The sequence below is a fragment of the Archocentrus centrarchus genome, chromosome 2 (assembly GCF_007364275.1).
Source record: "Archocentrus centrarchus isolate MPI-CPG fArcCen1 chromosome 2, fArcCen1, whole genome shotgun sequence".
Lineage (NCBI taxonomy): Eukaryota > Metazoa > Chordata > Actinopteri > Cichliformes > Cichlidae > Archocentrus > Archocentrus centrarchus.
The window spans coordinates 3,029,920-3,052,269 of record NC_044347.1 but is presented as its reverse complement, the minus strand read 5'-3'; the positions used below and the strand labels follow the sequence as shown (position 1 = coordinate 3,052,269).

At 42.6% G+C, this 22,350-nt stretch overlaps 1 pseudogene; it reads right to left on the bottom strand.

Annotated features, from left to right (window-relative positions):
- Window positions 1-298: 298 nt before the first annotated feature.
- LOC115791137 (NACHT, LRR and PYD domains-containing protein 12-like) overlaps window positions 299-22,350 on the bottom strand; it is a 28,050-nt pseudogene continuing 5,998 nt past the window's right edge.

The window sequence follows — 22,350 nt, the reverse complement described above, 5'->3', positions numbered from 1 at the left end:
AGCGGCTCCAGGTACTCACAAAGTCCACTCAAAAGGTGACAAAAGCATAAACAAAAAAAGGAGGAAGAAACTGAGTTTACTCATTGTTGTTACTGTCACTAACAGATCCCCTAAGAAATAAATGACTAGAGATAATTACAAAGAAATCAAAACTTATTAAAAAATACAGCACAGCAAACAGTACACCACACACCTGCTACAGCTGCTCCTATAATGACCATTATAAAACAGTTTATTTTTAGTTCAATTATGAGATACACATTAATTATGAGATGTACATTAATTATGAGATGTACCTCAAAATACATTCATTGTGAAGCTTTGGCTGAAAAAAGGCAAACAAACAACCAAAAAACATGTGGATCTTGATATAACTTTAGAGGAAGAAGCTTACAAGGAATTATTTAGAACAGGTTTATATATCACTTGAGTTCTTCTCTATCAGGATGATACTCTAAACTAAATGATGCACAGATTCACTGAGGAACCAGGACTGACACCAAACCCAGGATAAAGAGGTTCAGTGAATGTGGTGTTGAAGGTGTGGAGGTGGATCAGAGTGTCAGAGGAGACTCTGTAGAAGGACAGAGTGCCAGCAGGACAGTCCACATACACTGCTACTCTGTGAGAGACAGAGGAGGAGGAGGAGGAGACGGATGTTTTTTTCTTATTGTAACAGAGAGACTGAGGACCACTAAAATAGCAGTTCATAGTCCAGGACTGATCATTGTGTCCAAATTCACAGTCATCCCTAAACCCTTTCCTCCTGATTCTTCTGTAACTCACTGATATATCAACTACTCCTCTCCACTCGACCTCCCAGTAACAGCGAGCAGTCAGACCATCTCTGCACAGCAGCTGAGGATAGAAGTTAAACCTGTCTGGATGATCAGGATATGGCTGAGCCTCCTCCACCTGTGTCACCTTCCTGTTGTTGTCAGACAGTTTGAGAAATCTGTTCACTGTGTTTGTGTTGATTGTGAGTTGACAGGAATCTGATGGAGAGAACAAACACAATCCAGCTGCAGTTATTGATCCATCATCTGTTCATTGATTGACACTTTGATGATGACTCCTGACATCAGAGATGTGAATGAGTGATGTGACAGTTTGAAGATGGTTGAATGTGTGCTGCTTTGTTTTCATCAATCACATTAAAAACACACTTACATCTCCGCAGACCCTCTGGCTTTAGCCATAGTGCTCCAGCAGGCTCCGCCCTGAAGTGAAGAGGGTGGTTGCATTAGACCAGCACAGTCTCTATCAGCATGCACCCATGGACATTACATTACTCTCTTACATAGAAAGCAGCTGCACTGTGCTCTAAAACCCAGTTTCCTAAGGATTGAGCCACACATTAATGGTTTTTGATTACGTTGAGCAAAGTGCAGAGCAGTGCAAGCTTGCTGGCCAGGAAGAACTCATGAACACTGCAGTCAGCATTCAGCATGTCTGATGTCAACAATAGTGCACAGTGTTGCATTTTGGCACAACCAATAGAAACAAAGAATGACAGGAAGTGTGCACATATAGCACACAGGAAAATAATGAATGGCCACAAAAACGGACCTGCTCCATTTAGGGGTCGCCACAAAATATCATCTGCCTCCATCTCACCCTATCCCTAACATCCTCCTCTGTCACACCAACCCCCTCATTCACTTCATTCATGAATCTCCTCTATGGTCTTTTTTTCATCCTGCCTGGCTGGTCCATATTTAATATCCTTTGTCCAATTTATTCACTGTTCATCCTCTGCACATGTCCAAACCATCTTAGTCTTGCTCTCTAACTTTGTCTCCAAATTGCTCAACCTGAGCTGGACCTCTGATACACTTTGATATACTGATCTCTAATCTTGTTCATCCTGTCGATTCTGGTCAAATCCTAGCATCTCTCACTCATACCACATATCTGTCTTCATCAATATCCTATATCACCCTCAAATAATTCTCCTGACACTCCTGACATCTTCATTGCAGTACCACAGTTCCTCTCTTGGCTCTGTATCATATGATGTTTCCAGCTCTACAAACACCCAAAAACCTTCTGACATTTTCTATACTTTTCGATCAACACTATCATAGTAAACACTGCATCAGTGCATCTATGGTGCTCTTTCTTTGCATATAACTATACTGCTACTCACTGATCACTGACCTTTCCTTTATGATCAAGCTTATAGTTTGTCCTGGATCAGGTGACCCTGAACCCTCCCTTAGTTATGCTGCTATAGGCCTAGGCTGCTGGGGGGTTCACATGATGCCGGTGTGTTTCTTTTCATTCACCTTATTTACTTTGTTTATACTCCACTCTGCATTTAGTCATTAATTGTTATTAATCTCTGGCTCTCTCCCCTCAGCCCCCTCTCAGCAGATGACCCCCCCTCCCTGAGCCTGGTTCTGCTGGAGGTTTCTTCCTGTTAAAGGGAGTTTTTCCTTCCCACTGTCACCAAGTGCTGCTCATAGGGGGTCGTTTTGACTGTTGGGTTTTCTCTGTATTATTGTAGGGTCTTTACCCACGATAACCTGCTTCTCTTCCTGCTCTCAGCAGAGACGGAAGTGTTTTTCTCTTCCAACATCTTCATCTACTCCTGCTTTTGCTGCTTTGCTGCTTAGAGCGTCCCTTCTCACATCCCTGAACTGGAAATTAAATTATGGATCTGGTCAGCTGGGCTCTCAACACTACTGATGATCAAATTCTCATCACGAGGAGATTGGGAGAAGGAGAACCCGTTTCCTCTGGTCTGACTACACACCCAGCTGGCTACATTATGGATTCCCAGGGAGGATGGAAGACAACATGCCTGGCTGTACTGTTGGTTGTGGACGTGGCGTATATTTGTTTACTGATACCAGGATATCTCGTGATTGGACTTGAGGATACCTGGTTTATCGTGAAGTTCTGTGAGGACATCATATAGCATGCTTCTTATATTGAATTTGGGAGTTTTGTCCTTGGGATGGACCAATCTCTGCCTTAGAGTGCGACTTGGTTTGAAACATACTGGGATGTCGTGCTTGGAGAAAATTCTTCGGAGTTTCTCTGTCAAGCCTCCCATATAAGGGATGACAATGTTGTTCCTCTTGTCATTTGCATTCTCCCTCGTTGTGTTCCTGTGGATGATGAGAGTCAAAAAGTAGGTACTGGTCTGTGTGTAGCCTGTGGTAAATGGTCAGTGTTGAGGCTTCCATCTACCTCAATAAGCACCTCACAGTCCAGAGCCTATTATTCCCGGTGGGCTCCCTGGTAAACCTGCACTGAGTTGATGTGGTGAGTGAAGGCTTCTACTTCTTGGGTTTTGATTTTGACCCATGTCTCATCCACATATCTGTACCAGTGTCTAGATGCTATCCCTTTAAAGAATCCAGGAGCTTTATTTTCCACTTCCTGCATGCAAAGGTTGGTTACAGTGGATGACACTGGGGAGCGCATGGCACATCCATGTTTTTATCTGTAGAAACAATTTTATTTGGTAAGGCAGAGGTCTAACAGTGCACAAATCTGATCTGGGGTAAAGCTGGTTCTGTTTTGTAAGGAGTCATCTTCCTCTAGTTGTTTTCTGTGCTGCTGTCCTTGTATAACAGCCTATCTATTGACATCTCTACCACACTCTCGAGACTGTGCTTCGATACAGAGCAAACATTTTTTTTTTTTTGTGTTTTTGGCCACAGTTTTTTGTTAGCAGTGGAGAGAGACAGGAAATGGGGGAAAGATACAGGGGAAGACACGCGAGAAAATTGGCCTGGACACGAACTCGCATCGCCCACACCACAACGCGGCATACGTATGTGGTCACCGGCTTCACCACTAAGCCATCCAGGTGCCCAAACATTTTTTTTTTGCAAATTAAACCTATGGACATTTTAGGCTGACTGAGCTGAGCTATCAGTGAAACATGAGGATTTGAGAAGGCTATAAAACTCAATATGAGTTCATAAGTCAGTGAAAGTGACATCTGATCAATGATAGTGATACTGAGGTGAGTTGTTGAAGATTTCCGGAACTTTTCCATTGGTAAGCACTACTACTACTACTACATCAAAGTGAATCTAACATGGTTGACTACTTGGATTCTTGAATAAACTCTCATATGAAATGAGAATGTAATCTTTTTTTATTCGAGAGAAAATGTGATTTTTAGGACACTCGAGTCTAACATAGGCATAAAGTTTAGTCAACTCTTGGTTTAATTGCAAGATGCTTTCATGTGCATAATCACCTGGAAAGGGAGCTTAGGACAGCATTGTAAATAGGGGACTGTAATCCACCTCCTCTCTTCAGTGATGTTTGTTCACAGTAGACATAGATGATCTTCTTTCAAACCATCTGTCTTCCCCATCCAAAGTGTGAATATTGGCATCCTCAAAAGAGTGACCTTTATCGAACTGTACAGCTGAGTCCTGTCCTGTTGAGGTGGCTCTTCTATGTTGTGTGATGCATTTGTGAAGTGGCTGTTTGGTATACTCCCAAACACAACATACAACAGCACATAGTATATGTTGTGCAACGCAGTGAGGAGTGCTCAGACCTCTACGAGAAACCACATAGCCACTTCACAAACAAAGATTTTTTATGTAAAGTCATGTAAAAATGTATTGATATATATTGATTACATTTATATAGTGAGTTATTGACTAAATTGTTAATCAATATAACCATTTACATACATTTAGTCAAATGGCGAGTAACTGTTCCTGGAGAAGTTTTCCTTGGGGATCCCTATGTAAATATATTTTGGCATTGCTTAACTAAAGTTGTTTCTTTTGTGAGTAAAATATTCCTGCATATGTTATTGCTCATAGCACACCTGCATGAAACTAACCAAAACTGAGTAAAGTACACAGAAAACATTTCCAGATCTTCCTCCTCTAGCAGTTATTCTCTCCATACCTGAGAGTTTCCAGTCTCCAGTGTGGATCCTTCAGCCCAGCCGACAGCATCTTCAGTCCCAAGTCTCCTGGATGATTGTAGCTCATGTCCAGCTCTCTCAGATGGAATGGGTTGGAGCTCAAAGCTGAGGCCAGTAAAGTACAACCCTGCTCTGTCATCAGACAACCAGACAGACTGGAGACACACAAAAAAGCAATCCATCTGTCAAAACTTCAATGAAGGCTTTTAATTTGTTTATTTATTTCAGTGCCACTCATTTAACCTAATTCAATTTAGCTCCATTTTTAAAAATGAGAATTTACAACATATTACAACAGTTTTATCAAGTTGTTTATTAGTGTAAGGTAAGACTCTAATGCATTAAATAGTAAAACTCAATAGGTAGTCTGCTATGAACACCACTTGGGCAACTCTGGAAAGGAAGATTTCCCCTTTCCAAGAAAAGACCTCCAAACGAACCATTTTCAAGGAGAGGCAGTCATTAGCCTCAAACAACTGAGTGATAAAGGAAAATTCTGTTTTCAGAAATTCTATTAATGGCCAGCCTGTACTCTTAGTCTTAAGTGTTGTGCAGGAAAAGTGTATTAACTAGTTTTATTTTCATTATTCTGAGACAGGATTTCACTATTGTCAATACTTTGCCGATAAAAGAAAGCAATCACATTAAACTATAATTATTATTCATGTATTACATTCATGTATTGCAGTTGGAAGTTTTCTGAATTTTTGGTTCAACTATACAGACTAGGTTTACTGTTAATAAATATTCATTAGGCACCTAAGAATGTGATTTTTGCTTCTACAGTTCTCCAACCAAAAGGTGGAGACACCCAGGTATTTAGACCCAAGTGGGTGTATGTCCCTGTAGTTGGTTGGGACCCATTATTGTTCATATGCATAATCACGTGCGACGATGTGAAAGAAGTCATGAGAGATTAGAATCAGTGGTTTTGGGTGAAACACATTTGGGACTTTGCCCCATTGTATCAAATGACCTATTGAGGTCACCTGAAGAAAGGTGTGAATGCTCAGGACAGTTTTATAATTTTTTTTTTCTCTTCAGGTCGCACTGTTCTTCTCTCCCAGCCCTTCCTTTTTCCCCTGCTTTGCTGCTTTAGAGCCTCTCTTCACACAACTTCCAAACTGGAATTTATAATTATGGATCTGGTCAGCTGGTCTCTCAACCCCATTGTTTTTGATCAAATTTTCACCATGAGGAGATTGGGGGAAGGAGAACCCTATTCCCTCTTATTAACTGACATTCTAGCTGGCTACGTTATGGATTCCTGTGTGGTGTGGAAGATGATGTGCCTGGCCGTATTGTCAATGCAACACACACACACATTTGACTTATTGACACTGGGGTTTCTCCGAATTGGACCGGGAGATACCTGGCTTGTTGTTGCAATTCAGGAATTTTATGCAGCTGTCCGGGCCTTGGTAAGACTGCTTATGACGGGATTGCAGGAAGGTACAGACTCAACTCAGACTCTGTATATCTGGAGCTGATTCTGAGGGGTAAGATCTTAGAGATGTATGTATCTGTTTCTGCACAGCAAAGGAACGAACCAAGAAGATTCAGATGAATTGGATGTTTTCTCCACAGAGAGGTGCCAGATAGACTGAAGGCTGTCAAACAATTTAATCAGTACAGTCTGTACCAGAACAAGTCGTAGAATCAGGAATTTGACTCCCTGGCAGCCTTGGACTGCTGCTTATCAAATTGTCACCAGGATGTTTTGTAAACAGATGCTCTACCACCCCCCCACCCCCGTTGTCCTGTCTTCTTCTGACCTGTGTTGGACTGATCTCCCTGACCTAGCTGCTGATGAACTCTACATCTTATCAGAACTGTTAGCTGAGGAGGGAGTTTGAGTCAGCCCCTCCCTTCCATCCCTGCCCTCCCCACCCCAGTGCTCCCATGCTATATGTTTCTGCACTAACACAGAGGTATTTGTAACCTTATACTGTGTATGTGTGTATGTATACAAAGTATGAGATTTTTTTTTTTTTCCTCACTCATCCTTATATGTTTTTCGCTGTTGTTTCTGTCTTCATCAATGGTAGCACTGTACACTGCATGACCGCAGACACCTGTCTTCCCTGTTTGTTTTTTTTGTTTGTCTTCTTTTTGGATGGGTGTTCTGGAACTCTAAATTTCCTCCTGGACATAGATGCTTCTTTTACTTCTCTTTCAAACCATCTGTCTTAGACAATTTTTTTTCACCCCAAGCAACTGATTCTAAAGACCCAGTCCTTCTTTCACACCTTGGTGCATGTGATTATGCACATGAACAATAGTGGGTCACAACCACCTCCAGGGGACCATGTCCACTAGGGTTTAAATACCTGAGTCTCTCCACCTTTCACTTTGAGAACTGAAGAAGCCTTTTGGATGAGAAGTGAAATGTCTTCAGGAAACAAAAAGATATCCAGTGGCCTGTGTTCAAGCTCTAGAAACTACTATGAACTGAATGACTGAGAACCTATACTGTACAGACACATAAACCTACCCAAAGGTAACTTAAAGGTTATTTGAAATAAGGGCTAGTTGTTTATAAAATAATATTATTCAGATTTTAAATGATCATCAGCGGGGAAGTCTAAAGCATGACCTCAGAATTTCCAGTGTGCAGTTGGGAGTTTCCAGTCCAGCAGACAGAAACTTCACTCCTGAATCATGCAGGTCATTGTTACTCAGGTCCAGCTCTTTCAGACAAGAGCCCTGGAAGCTGAGAACTGAGGACAGAGCTTCACAGCTTCTCTCTGAGAGGTTACAGCCACTCAAACTGAAAAATAAACAGAAGAATAATAAAATACACAGTTTTTAAAATGTAATCAAGATGTAGCGATGAGTTACTAGATTTAACAAAATTTAATGCTATTCACAAAGGAATGATTAATGCCTTTATTTAAACAGTTTAGACATATATCCATTGACTTTGACTTAATGCTGAGTTAAAACAACAAATGGATGAAGCTGACCTTCATTAGTTTTTTTAGAGATTAAAAATATATGGATAAATTTTGTCAATTGATAAGATAAACAGAACATCACAGAATATCACTTGCTCTGACCTGAAACTATGTAATGTACATTGTGTACTCCTTAATCCATCAGATAGAATCTTCACCCCTAAATCCTGCAGATTGTTGTTACTCAGGTCCAACTCTCTCAGCTCAGAGGACTGAGAGTTGAGAACTGAGTTCAGAATTTCACAGCTTCTCACTGTGAGGTTACAACCACTCAGTCTGAAAAGAAAAAGAGAATGTATGATATTTGTAATGAAACAAAACTGTACAGTTACTTTGAAACCTTGGCTGTATTACATATTCCATATGTACAGGGATGATCCTCTTGCTTGTGTCTATACTTCATTAAAACACTCATGACCCAGTCATGGCCAATGCTTAACCAGTCATGCCTCATGGCTTACATTTAAAGTACCTGCACAAGGATGAAATTGCTTAGATGGCTATGTTGCAGCTTCAACATGGCTAAGAGGTGGACTGAGCAAGCCCAAACTGCAGATGGGATGGGAGGACCTATGAATGAACACACCTTCTGAATGATATCTGAGACTGCATGGGCTTTGACAACGATCATCCCAAAACAGTAGAGTTGAATTATAAAAAAAAAATTTGGTCTTCCTAATGGCACCTGATGTATTCTGCCGGGGCCCACAGAGTAGCCAGTCTGTTTTCTCTGCATTAGGCTGGAGAACATTGTCTGCCATACAACTTCTAATGGAGTCTAAGAACCTATGCAAGATCAGTTGCTTAGAAATATTTTGGGGCTTATCTGTATAACAGTTATGGTTGGGCAATATATCGAGTTTTTTGAAAAATATCAATATATTTTCATATGCGATATAAGATGAGACAATATCGTTTATATCGATATAGTGTAGGTCGTATAACGTGTTACAATCATACTTGTAGCTCCACCAGTTCACCTTTCTCTTCTCCCAGATTGCCTCTGCACACGTTTGCACTGCCCCGCCTCTCTCCGCTTCACCCGTTAATCATGCAGGAAGCGACCGCATGGCAGCGTTTCCCATAGACACGACATATGTCTATGGTCTTCCCAACTTAGTTACTTTGTTGTTAGATTTAAGGGCTTTTCAGACCCCGCTGGTGACTTTTTTCCCCAGAAGCAACCAGTGATAAATTTAACAACTTTTTCCTGTGAGGTCAGAGAGTTTTGGAAACCTGAAATCCTCCTCTGTCGCTGTGTTTCGTGTGCATACAGCCTTTGTACTGCATCCATTTGTACTCTTTGGCATCGCCTGGACCCCAAGAGTCCCTGCCTGCAGGTAAGAGAGTGCACCAAAGCAGCAGCAGAAGTTGGTTTGTACCATAAGTCACGTGACCTTAATAGCGGAAGTGGGTCTTTTCCATGTGCTTGCAGACACTGTATTGAGCGGGTGGGCCCGTTGCTGTGACATGTCAGCACATATGTCTGTGGATTTATTTGAATTTTTCTTTTTTAATAAATTTGCAAAAATTTCTACATATCTGTTTTTTTCTGTCAAGATGGGGTCCTGAGTGAACATTAATGAGAAATAAAATGAACTTTTTGGATTTTAGCAAATGGCTGCAATGAAACAAAGAGTGAAAAATTTAAAGTTTTTTTCAGTGTGTGGTGTCTAGTCTGCAGCTGTATCTTGTTTGGTCACTGCTTGTTCTGTTCTGACAGTCTTGTGTTCTCTGTGCTTTGTATTTAGTTTTGCTTCCTCTGTGTTATTAGTTTCATTTGTTTCACCTGTGGTCCCCTGCTGTTTCCACTTGCCCTGATTACCTAGTGTCTGTATTTAAGCCTTCACTTATGAGCCTCCACCAAATAAATAATGTTTGAGTTTAGTTCTGTTGTATCGCATCCTGCTTTGAGGTCCTTCCCTTCCTACGCAGTTTAACTGTGACAAGGATATGAACTTGTAAACATGTTGATATCAAGTGTTCAACCATTTAAGAGCTTTAAACAGTGAATACTGTCACGTATCCAAGGGTAAGATGTTAAAACAGGAGTTAATATTATTTTAACAGGACATTTCTCTAAACTTTACCTGAAATAGAAAGACAATGAACATTAAAAAGATTTGTTGAGAAGTTAGAAAATATTATAATGGGATAAAAATAAATCAAAAGCTTGAGAAAATGTATAAGCAGAAAGAGAATTTAGGATGTACATTACTGTGTGTTGAATGTAGGACTGTTACTGTGCATAGAGAAATCTGAAGCCTAGCAACCTCATAGGTAAGAGAATAGCATCCACTGATTATGTGAATGTCCAAGAAGTCAGAGAAATGCCAAAAAGTAGAAACCAAACTCAAATTTTCTGCCTTCAAAGCAAGACCTCGGGAAATGCCAGTGGCCCTGCACAATGGTTATCCAAAATTAGCCATCCTGGTGGTGGCAAACCAATCCCCTTAAGATTAAGATAGTGTTTATTTGTCACATGCACAGTTATACACAGTACAATGCACAGTGAAATGTATTTTGTACCTGCAACCATATATACACACACATATAAATAAGAAGAAGAATAAAAATAAAAAAAAGTAATTCACACTATACACTATACTCTATATACTATACACTATACACACTTTTATAAATTATAATATTTACATTGTGCAATAATGGTCCAGTTAGGGCTCAGAGTTGAGCAGACGGATGGCTTGTGGGTAAAAACTCTTCTTCAACCTTTCAGTCTTAGCCCTCAGGCAGCGGTAACGCCGGCCTGATGGGAGCAGGGAGAAGAGAGAGTGTCCGGGGTGGCTGGGCTGTTTTAGGATCTTCATGGCCCTCAGCCTGCACTGCTTGGTGTAAATGTCCTGCAGGTTGGGGAGGGTGGTTCTGATGGTCCGTTCAGCTGAACGAACCACCCTTTTTAGGGCCATGAAGTCCTGCTTGGTGCAGTTTCCCATCCAGGTGGTGATGCTCCCACGCATGATGCTCTCGATGGTGCAGGTGTAAAAGTTCCTGAGCACCTTGAGTGGGAGCTTGAAGTCTCTCAGCCGCCTGAGGAGGTAGAGACGCTGTCTGGCCTTCTTCACAGTGATGTTTATGTGATGAGTCCAGGACAGGTCCTGTGAGATGGTCACTCCCAGGTATTTGAAAGTGTCCACTCTTTCCACCTCAGCACCACTGATGACAAGTGGTTGGTAGCCCTCTGCTGCTTCCTGCTGAAGTCCACGATCAGTTCCTTCATTTTGCTGACGTTGAGCAGGAGGTGGTTCTCCTGGCACCAGTTCTCCAGGCGGGAGACCTCTCTCCTGTAGGCTGTCTCCTCATTGTGAGAGATTAGTCCCACAACAGCAGTGTCGTCAGCAAACTTGATGATGACGTTGGACTCTGACGTGGCCTCGCAGTCATGGGTGTACAGTGAGTACAGCAGAGGGCTGAGCACACAGCCTTGGGGGGATCCAGTGTTGAGGGTGAGGGAGGATGAGGTGAGGTGACCCACTCGTACCACCTGTGGTCTGCTGGTCAGGAAGCTGTGAACCCACCTGCACAGGGATGGGCCCAGGCCCAGGCCCAGCAGCTTAGAGACCAGCCTGGAGGGAACTATGGTGTTGAATGCTGAGCTGTAATCTACAAACAGCACTCTCACATAGTTCCCCTTACCAGTGTCTATGTGTGAAAGGGTCTTGTGGAGGAGGAAGGATATGGCGTCATCTGTGGATCTGTCTGGCCGGTATGCAAACTGTAGTGGGTCGAGGGTGGTGGGCAGTGAGGAGGTGATGAATGTCTTGATGAGTCTCTCAAAACACTTCATCACCACAGAGGTGAGCGCTATGGGCCTGAAGTCATTGGGGCTGCTGGGGTGTGGTTTCTTTGGGACAGGGACTATGATGGACTTTTTAAAGCAGGTGGGAATCACACACAGTTTCAGTGAGAGGTTGAATATCAGTGTAAACACAGGTGCCAGCTGGTCAGCGCAGGTCTTAAGGACACGTCCACTAATACCGTCTGGTCCAGCCGCTTTCCTGGTGTTTACACGTCTAAACGCCCTCCTCACGTCGCGCTCCGTCACAGTGAGTGTCTCCGCCCCTCCGGCCGGGAGCGCAGCGGGCTGTCGGCTTCCCGACTCAAAGCGCGCAAAGAAGATGTTGAGTTCATCAGCCAGAGAAGCGTCGGCACTCACCGGGTGTGTGTGTGGTGCTTTGTAGTCCGTGATGGTGCGTAGTCCCTGCCACAGTCCCCTGGAGTCAGACTGTTGTAGTTGCTGTTCCAGTCTGCGGCCGTAGCGATGTTTAGCCTCTTTCACCGCTCTGCGGACGTTGTATGATGCAACCTTGTAGTCCTCCATGTTCCCAGAGGCGAGGCCGGAGTTGTAGGCAACGGTGCGGGACCTCAGGGCGTCGCGGACAGATTTATCCACCCACGGCTTCTGGTTGGGAAAAGTCCTGATGGTCCTCCTAAGTGAAGTGTCATCAACAACTTTCCCAATAAATCCCACAACAGTTTCCGTAAACTCCTCGATGTCTCCGCCCGCGCTGCTGCGAAACATGTCCCAGTCGGTTGAATCCAACGCACCGTGCAGAGCGGCCTCTGTTTGATCAGACCACCGTGTCACTTCTCTCACAGCAGGGGGTTCCTGCCTGAGCCGTTGTTTGTATTTCGGCATGAGAAGGACAGCGGTGTGGTCAGACTTCCCAAAAGGCGGAAGAGGCTTTGCTTTGTAGCCCTCTTTGAATGGAGAGTAGCAGTGGTCTAGGGTCCTCTCTCCTCTGGTGGGGCAGTCGATGTGTTGAATCAATTCCGGTATCAGCTTTTTCAAGTTTGCACTGTTAAAGTCCCCGGCTACGATGAGAGCCGCATCACGCTGGTTAGCCTGATAGGTGGAAATCGCCTCATGTAGCTCGGATAGTGCAGTGTTTGTGTCCGCCTGAGGTGGAATATAGACGGCGCTGAAGATGACCGAAGTGAACTCGCGGGGCAGGTAGTGGGGGCGGCATTTCAGGGTTAGGAGCTCCAGGTTAGGTGAACATGATTGTTTCAGAGGGACAACATTCCTACTGTCACACCACTTGTTATTAATCATTAGGCACACACCTCCTCCTCTTGATTTTCCAGACTCACTCGTTCTGTCCGTGCGATGAACACTGAAGAACTCCGACGGCTGTACGGCGTGGTCCGGTATGAGGGGGGTCAGCCATGTCTCCGTGAGACAGATGATGTTGCAGTCCCTTATGTCCCTCTGAAACTGTAACTTAATTGACAACCTCTTTTCTTTAGAAGGGTGGGTAGTTCTTACTGCTGTATCTGCACATGCTGGGTATTGCTCACAGATGCAAATGATGTTATTATAGCGTTCTGCATGAAAGCTGTAGGCAGTAGCTCTGGGTCACTGTCGACTCCATCCAGGGGTCTGCCTAAAACCACCTGTGAGTTCCTGTACTGAAATGACAGGGGGCAGTGCTAGCCCTGGGATTTATCGGGATGGGGGAGACTGTTTGAAGAAATTTGGAGCCTTAGCTGCTTATCCTTGTCTTTTTCTTTGTCAACATTTTCTTAGCTGGGGAAGGGACCCCATGCTGGGATCTCAGTTGTTAGTTCAGGCACAGAAGATCCGGCCCTCCTTGAGCTCCTGGTGCATCTAGACAGACTCCCTGACATCACCTGCATGTAGCTGAACTGTCCCTCAAATTTATAACAATCGAACTGCATCATGACCAAACAGCTGTAGGGTCAGCTGTGTTTCAATAAACATTCTTAGTCATTCTGCTGTTGCTGGGACTGGAACCTCAAACACCTGTCTCCCCTGTTCTGTTGTTTGTATTTCTTGGATGGGTGTTCTGTTAACCGTAATTTCCCCACTGTGGGACTAATAAAGGTATTCATTCATTCATTCATTCATTCGTTCATTCAAACCACCCAGAAGGATGCTAAGGCTCTGCCTGCTTCATCTTTCATAATCTGTGTCCTTCACGATAAAGAGAGTCATGGAGAAGCCATATAAAGTTCTATCCAGAACCTTCCTGCACCAGAAAAGACAACTGACAAAGGTTGAGAGACATAATGTCTCCCACACTAGCCAAATGGGTCAGATGCAGCCATGGCTCTGTGCAGGTTAGTCATTAGGCCATACATAATTATGAAAAACTTTTCAGGCAGTAAGTTGGAACCTAATCCTCCACCCAAATATAAATGGAAGGTCACTTGACAATCCTATGAGGTTTAGTCAGATTTTGAAATTAAAGTGGGAAAGCCTGAATCCTGACCTGAGAGTTTCCAATGTACACTGTGAACTCTCCAGCCCAGCAGAGAGAAGCTTCAGTCCTGAATCCTGGAGGTAATTGTTACTCAAGTCAAGGTCTTTCAGATTGGAGTGAGAGCTGAGAACTGAGGACCGTTCTTCACAGCTTCTCTCTGACAGGCTGCATTTACTCAGTCTGAAAAATAAACAAAGGAACAATAAAACACACTGTTTTTAAAATATAATCAAGATGAAGAGAGACTGAATGTTACAATTTTTAATAATGTTCTTGAAGGAACAATTCATTCCTTATTGTAAACAGATTAGAAGTATAGCTGTTTATTGTGACATAGAAACAATAACAAATGCAAAGATACAAAAACAAATTGATTACATTGACCTTTAATACCTAAACATTATAATTGGTTCAGTTGATAAAAATAGAATATCACTTGATCTGACCCAAGAACTTCCAGTGCACAATGTGGACTCTTCACCCCAACAGAAAGAGGTTTCACTCCTGAATCCTGCAGGTCAGTATTGCTCAGGTCCAACTCTTTCAGACTACATGACTGGGAGCTGAGAAGTGAGCTCAGAATTTCACAACTTCTCTCTGAAAGGTTACAGCCACTCAGTCTAAAGAAAAAAATAGTGATCAAATGAAATTGCTAATATTGTTTGCCTTAGATAACAGAAACAGTTATCTCTGTGTCCACTACAATTCATGCTTAAGCATGAATAACTTAACATCTCAGGTTTAAAAAAATGTATTAGACACTTTAAATTCAATCATGGCTAAACTGGAAGCCTGGACGCTGCATTTCAGATTACCATGATTATATGAAATACCCTTTTAAAAGTCTACTAGAAGATGTGAATGCAGCACTAAGGGCAATCCCTACTGCGACTATCACTGAAACCAACCAGATGATCTATACCACAGCAACAGTGATCCTTGAGATACTTGAGTAGAAGATGAACAAAAGCCACAAGGTGCAGTACCATGTTCCATGGAGAAGGAAACCAGAGGCAAGATCAAGGCAGCACAAAGGGAAGTTAGCCACCTATCAGAGCTGCAGAAAGATGTAATAAAGAAAGGCTATCCATACCTGAGGCCTCAGAAACTGCTAAGCAAGAACTTGCAGCCTTGGCTAACTGCTTGAAGACCAGAGAGATAGACGTCAGAAGAATAAACCAGATGTTTCCCACTGAGTCACTCAAAATGTACTCTCAATGACAGGGGAACAATATGAGAACAGCACGCCCACCAAGACTGGAGACAGAGCGATAGAGGAAAAGCCTGTGAGAGAAGGATACAACAAATAACAACAATTCTCAGTGGCTATTGGACCTAAGAGCACATCACAGGAACCTCTTGGAACAGGATCCAGTAACCACCACAGTGGCACACATCCAAGAAAGCTTCTCAAATATGAAGATCAGGACAACATCAGGCCCTGAGATGATTCACACCTAATGGCTAAAGAAGTTAACTGCACTCTGTGAGCACCTGGCAGCACAAATGAACCAGTTGGTAATGGTTTGCACCTTTAATGGCTGAGAAAAAGCTGGACAGTGCTGATTCCCAAGGAAAGCTAGATAAAGCTGAGCTGAAAGATAGAGAGAGGTACTAATCATAGTAGCACAGGAACAAGCTCTAAGCAGAAGATTGATAGGTGCTGAAGTATACCACATTAGGCAAGACCCCAGGTGAAGTGACAGAGATAGAAATACCAAGCAATGGCAAAATGATAAAGCACAATCATAAAAAGTTTGAGAAATACCAAGAACTGAGACAAGAGCTAGAAGGCAACAACGGATAAAGCTTCGGTAATCAGAGCACTAAGGGCAGTGACCCCAAACTGGGAGATTGGTTCAATTCAGGAATGATATCTGAGATCTCCGTCCAGAAGAGCACAGTCCTAGGAACAGCTAAGATACTGTGCAGGACCCTAAAGCTATCAGGAGGTTTCATCTGTAATTTGACCCCTTTCTTTTTAGCAGTATGAAAGGAAATTGGCATCATGAACAGGATATTAAGCAAATTTATAACAAATCACTGTTGAAACATTTGCAGAAATCAACATTATTATAATCTGCCCAATAAAACATCACTTAACATAGGTTAGAATTGTCTATGAAATTAAATCATTTTTTTGGTCATCAATGGAAAACTAAGTTCTTACCTGATGCGTTCCATTTTACAGTGTGGGCTCTTCCAACCTGCAGAAAGAAATGTCACTCCTGAATCCTGCAGATCATTGTTACTCAGGTCCAGTTCTCTCAGGCTAGAAAACTGGGAGCTAAGAACTGAGGACAGAGCTTCACAGCTTCTTTCTGAGAGGTTACAGGCATTCAGTCTGAAAAATAAAACAAACTATAAAACAAATGTTTAAATGTAATCTGGTCTAATAACAAATGAGTTGATTTAGCAATGTTTATGCTTGTTTTTATGGAATCCTTAAGAACTTACGTTAAACAGAATAGAAATGTTTACGGCAAGTAAATAATGGAAACTACACGAGATGTTTCATGAGATGCAAAAACAAATGCATGAAATTAGCCTTAACACTACAAGTCCCCAGGATTTCGACCTCCCCCCTCAAGTCCTGAAAGAGGGTCAAAAGACCCTTAGTCCAAACTGACGACTCTGATGGCTCCAATTAGCATCCCTTCAATTGTAAATGTGGCCATTGCCTGAGGAATCAGCAGGGGGGGAGGAGAGCGAACTCACAAAAGCATTTCACACTTCTGTACCATCAGGCCAAAAGGTAGGAGTGTGAATAGTCCATGTTGGGGTTGGGTGGGATCTTTGATGGAGGCAGCTCTACAGTAGACTCTCCTGTAGGTAATGCTCTGCAGAGAGGGTTGTACATATAGTTTGCAAAACATACAATCTGTTTCAAGAAATATGCAAAGGTTTTTCTAAAAGAAATTAGTAATGTTTTTCTTTTAAAAAAGATAAGTGGGTTCAAAATGACAGTTTAGAAATAAACTAACCAAATTAATTGTGTTGATCCACCTCAAAAAAAGTCATGCAAAAAGTGTAAGCAAAAGAGTGTAAGCTGCTCCTGAGTGTGGGGAGGGGTGGGGGGCTGGGGCAGATCTGGGAGACTTTGCACATGCAAATTTGCATGCAGCCTTTTGTGCTGTGGAGGATAAATAGGTGACTGCTTCACCTATTTAGTTCACAAGAAACAAAATGCAGAAGAGGTTCACCACTCAGAAGGCATTGGAACTGATTCTGAGCAATGTCAGCCCTTGTGACTCAGATGGAGAAGACATAGACCTTCAACCGGATTCGGACTCAGAGCTGTCTTCAGGTTAGATTTCTCAACCTACCTATTTTATTTTCCTGACTATTTTTTATTTAGAACCAAACAAAAAGTTAATTTGAAATTGTTTATCTTGCAGATGAGGAGACTCTCCCTCTACCAAAAAAGAGAGCTCGGTTGGGGAGTGAGCCGACAGAGACCGCGAAAGATGGCACAGTGTGGCATGAAGAACAAGTGGGGACACATCTCCATTTCACTCCAATAGAACCGTACGCCACAGATGGAGAGCCAAGCGCTAAGGCCAGACGAAGTATCCGGAGTCGCCTTCAGAGCTTCCTCTGTTTTATCACTCTTGACATGCTTTGTAGCATTCAAGAATGGACTACTTAACATGCACGTCACACGGAGCAGCTGGACTGGTTCATGGATCTCTCGGAACTAATGGCATTTATTTCAGTCATTATCTTGCGGGGGGTGACCAAGGTTCCATCACTACGTGACAGCTGGTCAGCAAACCTGGCAAACCCAAGGATCATTGCAACTATGGGCCGATACCGCTTCCAAGACATCATGCGACACCTACGCTTTGATGACATGTTCACACGCAGTGAGCGAGCAGAGACCGATAAGTTTGCTGCAATCTCCGATGTTTGGGGATCGTTTGTCACTAACTGCATCGCATCCTACAACCCTGGTCGACACATCACTATTGATGAACAGCTTTTCCCATCAAAGACTCGCTGCTGTTTCCTGCAATACATTGCAACAAAACCGGACAAGTTTGGCATCAAGTTTTGGGTGGCTTGCGACTTGAAATCAAAGTACATCTGTAATGTCTTCCCATATCTTGGCAAGGACCCCAGTCGTCCCAGCGGGGAGAGACTGTCCGAGACTGTAGTGATGAGGCTGATGGAACCGTTCATGGACAAGGGCAGAACTGTAACCACGGACAATTTCTTTACATCACTGTCACTTGCACAACGACTGCGTAGCCGGAAAACCACTATCCTCGGCACAGTCAACAAGAGTCGCCGGGAAATTCCTCAATCCGCTAGACAGATGGATCGCACTGAATTCACCACTCAGGTGTTTTCAACCACTGGTGCCACGCTGACAGTGTATGCGCCCAAACGGAAGAAGGCCGTTTACGTTCTCAGCAGTATGCACAGCGTGGTTGAGACTGAGGATACCACCAAAAGGAAGCCAAACACGGTCACACAATACAACAAAACAAAGTGCGGTGTGGATGTGATGGACCAAATGGTGCGGGAGTACAGCGTGCGTGCAGGAACACGGAGATGGCCAGTTGCCGTGTTCTACAACATGATTGACATGGCAGCACTGAATGCACATGTGCTTTATCAGGCATGCATTGGGGTGCAGGAGAGACGGGTGGACTTCCTGGTTGAGCTTGCAAAAGAGTTGGGTAACTCTCATGTGAGTGAGAAGAAGGCACACAAGGAGAAACTGCTTCGGCAACAACCTTCCACACCCAGCCCAGGCAAAAGGGCGAAGTGTCAGGTCAACCATCGATGCACGAACAATTGTGCAACTGTGAGATGTGTTGACTGCTACAAATACACATGTGGCAAATGTACCAGGGACATACCCTGGCAGTGCCAGGTATGTTCCGACAGTGCAGACAGACTGCTGAGTGAGTGCTGAAATGCCAGTCACACAAAGACATGCCACTCACACACACACACACGCAGCCCCCCACTGTGCCTAGTGTAAATATGTATGGAATTGTTTTATTTCTTGTATTTTTTGTATCGTTTTTAATGACAAAAATAAAAAGCATTTAAACAAATAACAGTTGTTCTTTTGTATATTTCTCATGCTGGAATTTCAGTCCTCTTGACTTAGACACAAATACTTCTGGTCATTGCTCACAGCTGTACCTGGCTGTAAAATTTCTAATTCTCCATTTAAAATATTAAAAATAATTCATTGTGCTTTTTTGCTAAAATAAAACTAAGCTAAATATAATATATATAATCTTTATATTATAAAATACAATATACTGACTAGAACTAACTAGACAGTTAGTTGGGAGTTAAGCTTTCCCCCCTCCTGTGGTGCGCCAGTAATGGCCTTATTTACAGAACAAAAGCGCCTGTTCACACCTGATTATAGGATGTTAGCTAAAATCCTTCAGGTCACTTGACCCGTCTCTGGGCTCCAAAGGTAGAAATGTTCTAATTTCAATTCTAATTCTAATTCTAATTCAATTTTATTTATATAGCGCCAAATCACAACAAACTGTCGCCTCAAGGCGCTTTGTATTGTGGGTAAAGACCCTACAATAATACAGAGAAAACCCAACAGTCAAAACGACCCCCTATGAGCAGCACTTGGCGACAGTGGAAAGGAAAAACTCCCTTTTAACAGGAAGAAACCTCCAGCAGAACCAGGCTCAGGGAGGGGCAGTCATCTGCCGCGACCGGTTGGGCTGAGGGGAGAGAAAGACATGCTGTGGAAGAGAGCCAGAGATTAATATCAATTAATGATTAAATGCAGAGTGGAGTATAAACAAAGTAAATAAGGTGAATGAGAAACAGTGCATTATGTGAACCCCCCAGCAGACTAGGCCTATAGCAGCATAACTAAGGGATGGTTCAGGGTCACCTGATCCAGCCCTAACTATAAGCTTTATCATAAAGGAAAGTTTTAAGCCTAATCTTAAAAATAGAGAGGGTGTCTGTCTCCCGAATCCAAGCTGGAAGCTGGTTCCACAGAAGAGGCGCCTGAAAGCTGAAGGCTCTGCCTCCCATTCTACTCTTAAGTATCCTAGGAACCACAAGTAAGCCAGCAGTCTGAGAGCGAAGTGCTCTGTTGGGGTGATATGGTACTATGAGGTCTTTGAGATAAGATGGTGCCTGATTATTCAAGACCTTGTAGGTGAGGAGAAGAATTTTAAATTCTATTCTAGATTTAACAGGGAGCCAATGAAGAGAAGCCAATATGGGAGAAATATGCTCTCTCTTTCTAGTCCCTGTCAGTACTCTAGCTGCAGCATTTTGGATCAGCTGAAGGCTTTTCAGGAAGCTTTTAGGACAGCCTGATAATAATGAATTACAATAATCCAGCCTAGAAGTAATAAATGCATGAATGAGCTTTTCAGCATCACTCTGAGAAAGGATGTTTCTAATTTTAGAAATATTGCGCAAATGCAAAAAAGCGGTCCTACATATTTGTTTAATATGTGCATTGAAGGACATATCCTGGTCAAAAATGACTCCAAGATTTCTCACAGTGTTACTGGAGGCCAAAGTAATGCCATCCAGAGTAAGTATCTGGTTAGACACCATGTTTCTAAGATTTGTGGGGCCGAGAACAAGAATTTCAGTTTTATCTGAATTTAGAAGCAGGAAATTAGAGGTCATCCAGGCCTTAATATCTTTAAGACATTCCTGCAGTTTAACTAATTGATGTGTGTCATCTGGCTTCATTGATAGGTAAAGCTGAGTATCATCTGCATAACAATGAAAATTGATGCAGTGCTTTCTAATAATACTGCCTAAGGGAAGCATGTATAATGTAAATAAAATTGGTCCTAGCACAGAACCCTGTGGAACTCCATAATTAACCTTAGTGTGTGAAGAAGACTCCCCATTTACATGATCAAATTGGAGTCTATGAGATAAATATGATTCAAACCACTGCAGTGCAGTACCTTTAATACCTATAGCAAGCTCTAATCTCTGTAATAAAATGTTATGGTCAACAGTATCAAAAGCTGCACTGAGGTCCAACAGGACAAGAACAGAGATGAGTCCACTGTCAGAGGCTCTAAGAAGATCATTTGTAACCTTCACTAATGCTGTTTCTGTACTGTGATGAATTCTGAAACCTGACTGAAACTCTTCAAATAATCCGTTCCTCTGCAGATGATCAGTTAGCTGTTTTACAACTACTCTTTCAAGAATCTTTGAGAGAAAAGGAAGGTTGGAGATTGGCCTATAATTAGCTAAGACAACTGGGTCAAGTGATGGCTTTTTAAGCAGAGGTTTAATTACAGCCACCTTGAAGGTCTGTGGTACATAGCCAACTAATAAAGACTGATTGATCATTTTTAAGATTGAAGCATCAATAATTGGAAAGACTTCTTTGAACAGTCTAGTAGGAATGGGATCTAACAAACATGTTGCTGGTTTGGAGGAAGTAACTATTGAAGTTAACTCTGAAAGATCAACTGGAGCAAAAGAGTCTAAACAAATACCAGCAGTGCTGAAAGCAGCCGAACATGAAGAATAATCTTTGAGATGGTTATGAATAATTTTTTCTCGAATGTCTAAAATTTTATTTGTAAAGAAATCCATGAAGTCACTGCTAGTTAACGTGAAAGGAATACTCGGCTCTACAGAGCTCTGACTCTTTGTCAGCCTGGCTACAGTGCTGAAAACAAACCTGGGGTTGTTCTTATTTTCTTCAATTAATGATGAATAGTAAGATGTCCTAGCTTTACGGAGGGCTTTTTTATAGAGCAACAAACTCTTTTTCCAGGCTAAATGAGCATCTTCTAATTTAGTGAGACGCCATTCCCTCTCAAGCTTTCGGGTTATCTGCTTTAAGCTGTGCGTTTGTGAATTATACCACGGAGTCAGGCACTTCTGATTTGAAGCTTTCCTTTTCAGAGGAGCCACAGTATCCAAAGTTATACGCAGTGAGGATGTAAAACTATTGACGAGATAATCGACCTCACTGGGAGCAGAGTTTAGGTAGCTGCTCTGCACTTTGTTGGCACTGAAGAGCATAACAATGAAGGAATTAGATCCTTAAACTTAGTTACAGCACTTTCAGAAAGACTTCTACTGTAATAAAACTTATTCCCCACTGCTGTGTAATCCATTAAAGTAAATGTAAATGTTACTAAGAAATGATCAGACAGGAGGGGGCTTTCAGGGAATACTGTTAGGTCTTCAGTTTCTATGCCATATGTTAGGACAAGATCCAGAGTATGATTAAAGTGGTGGG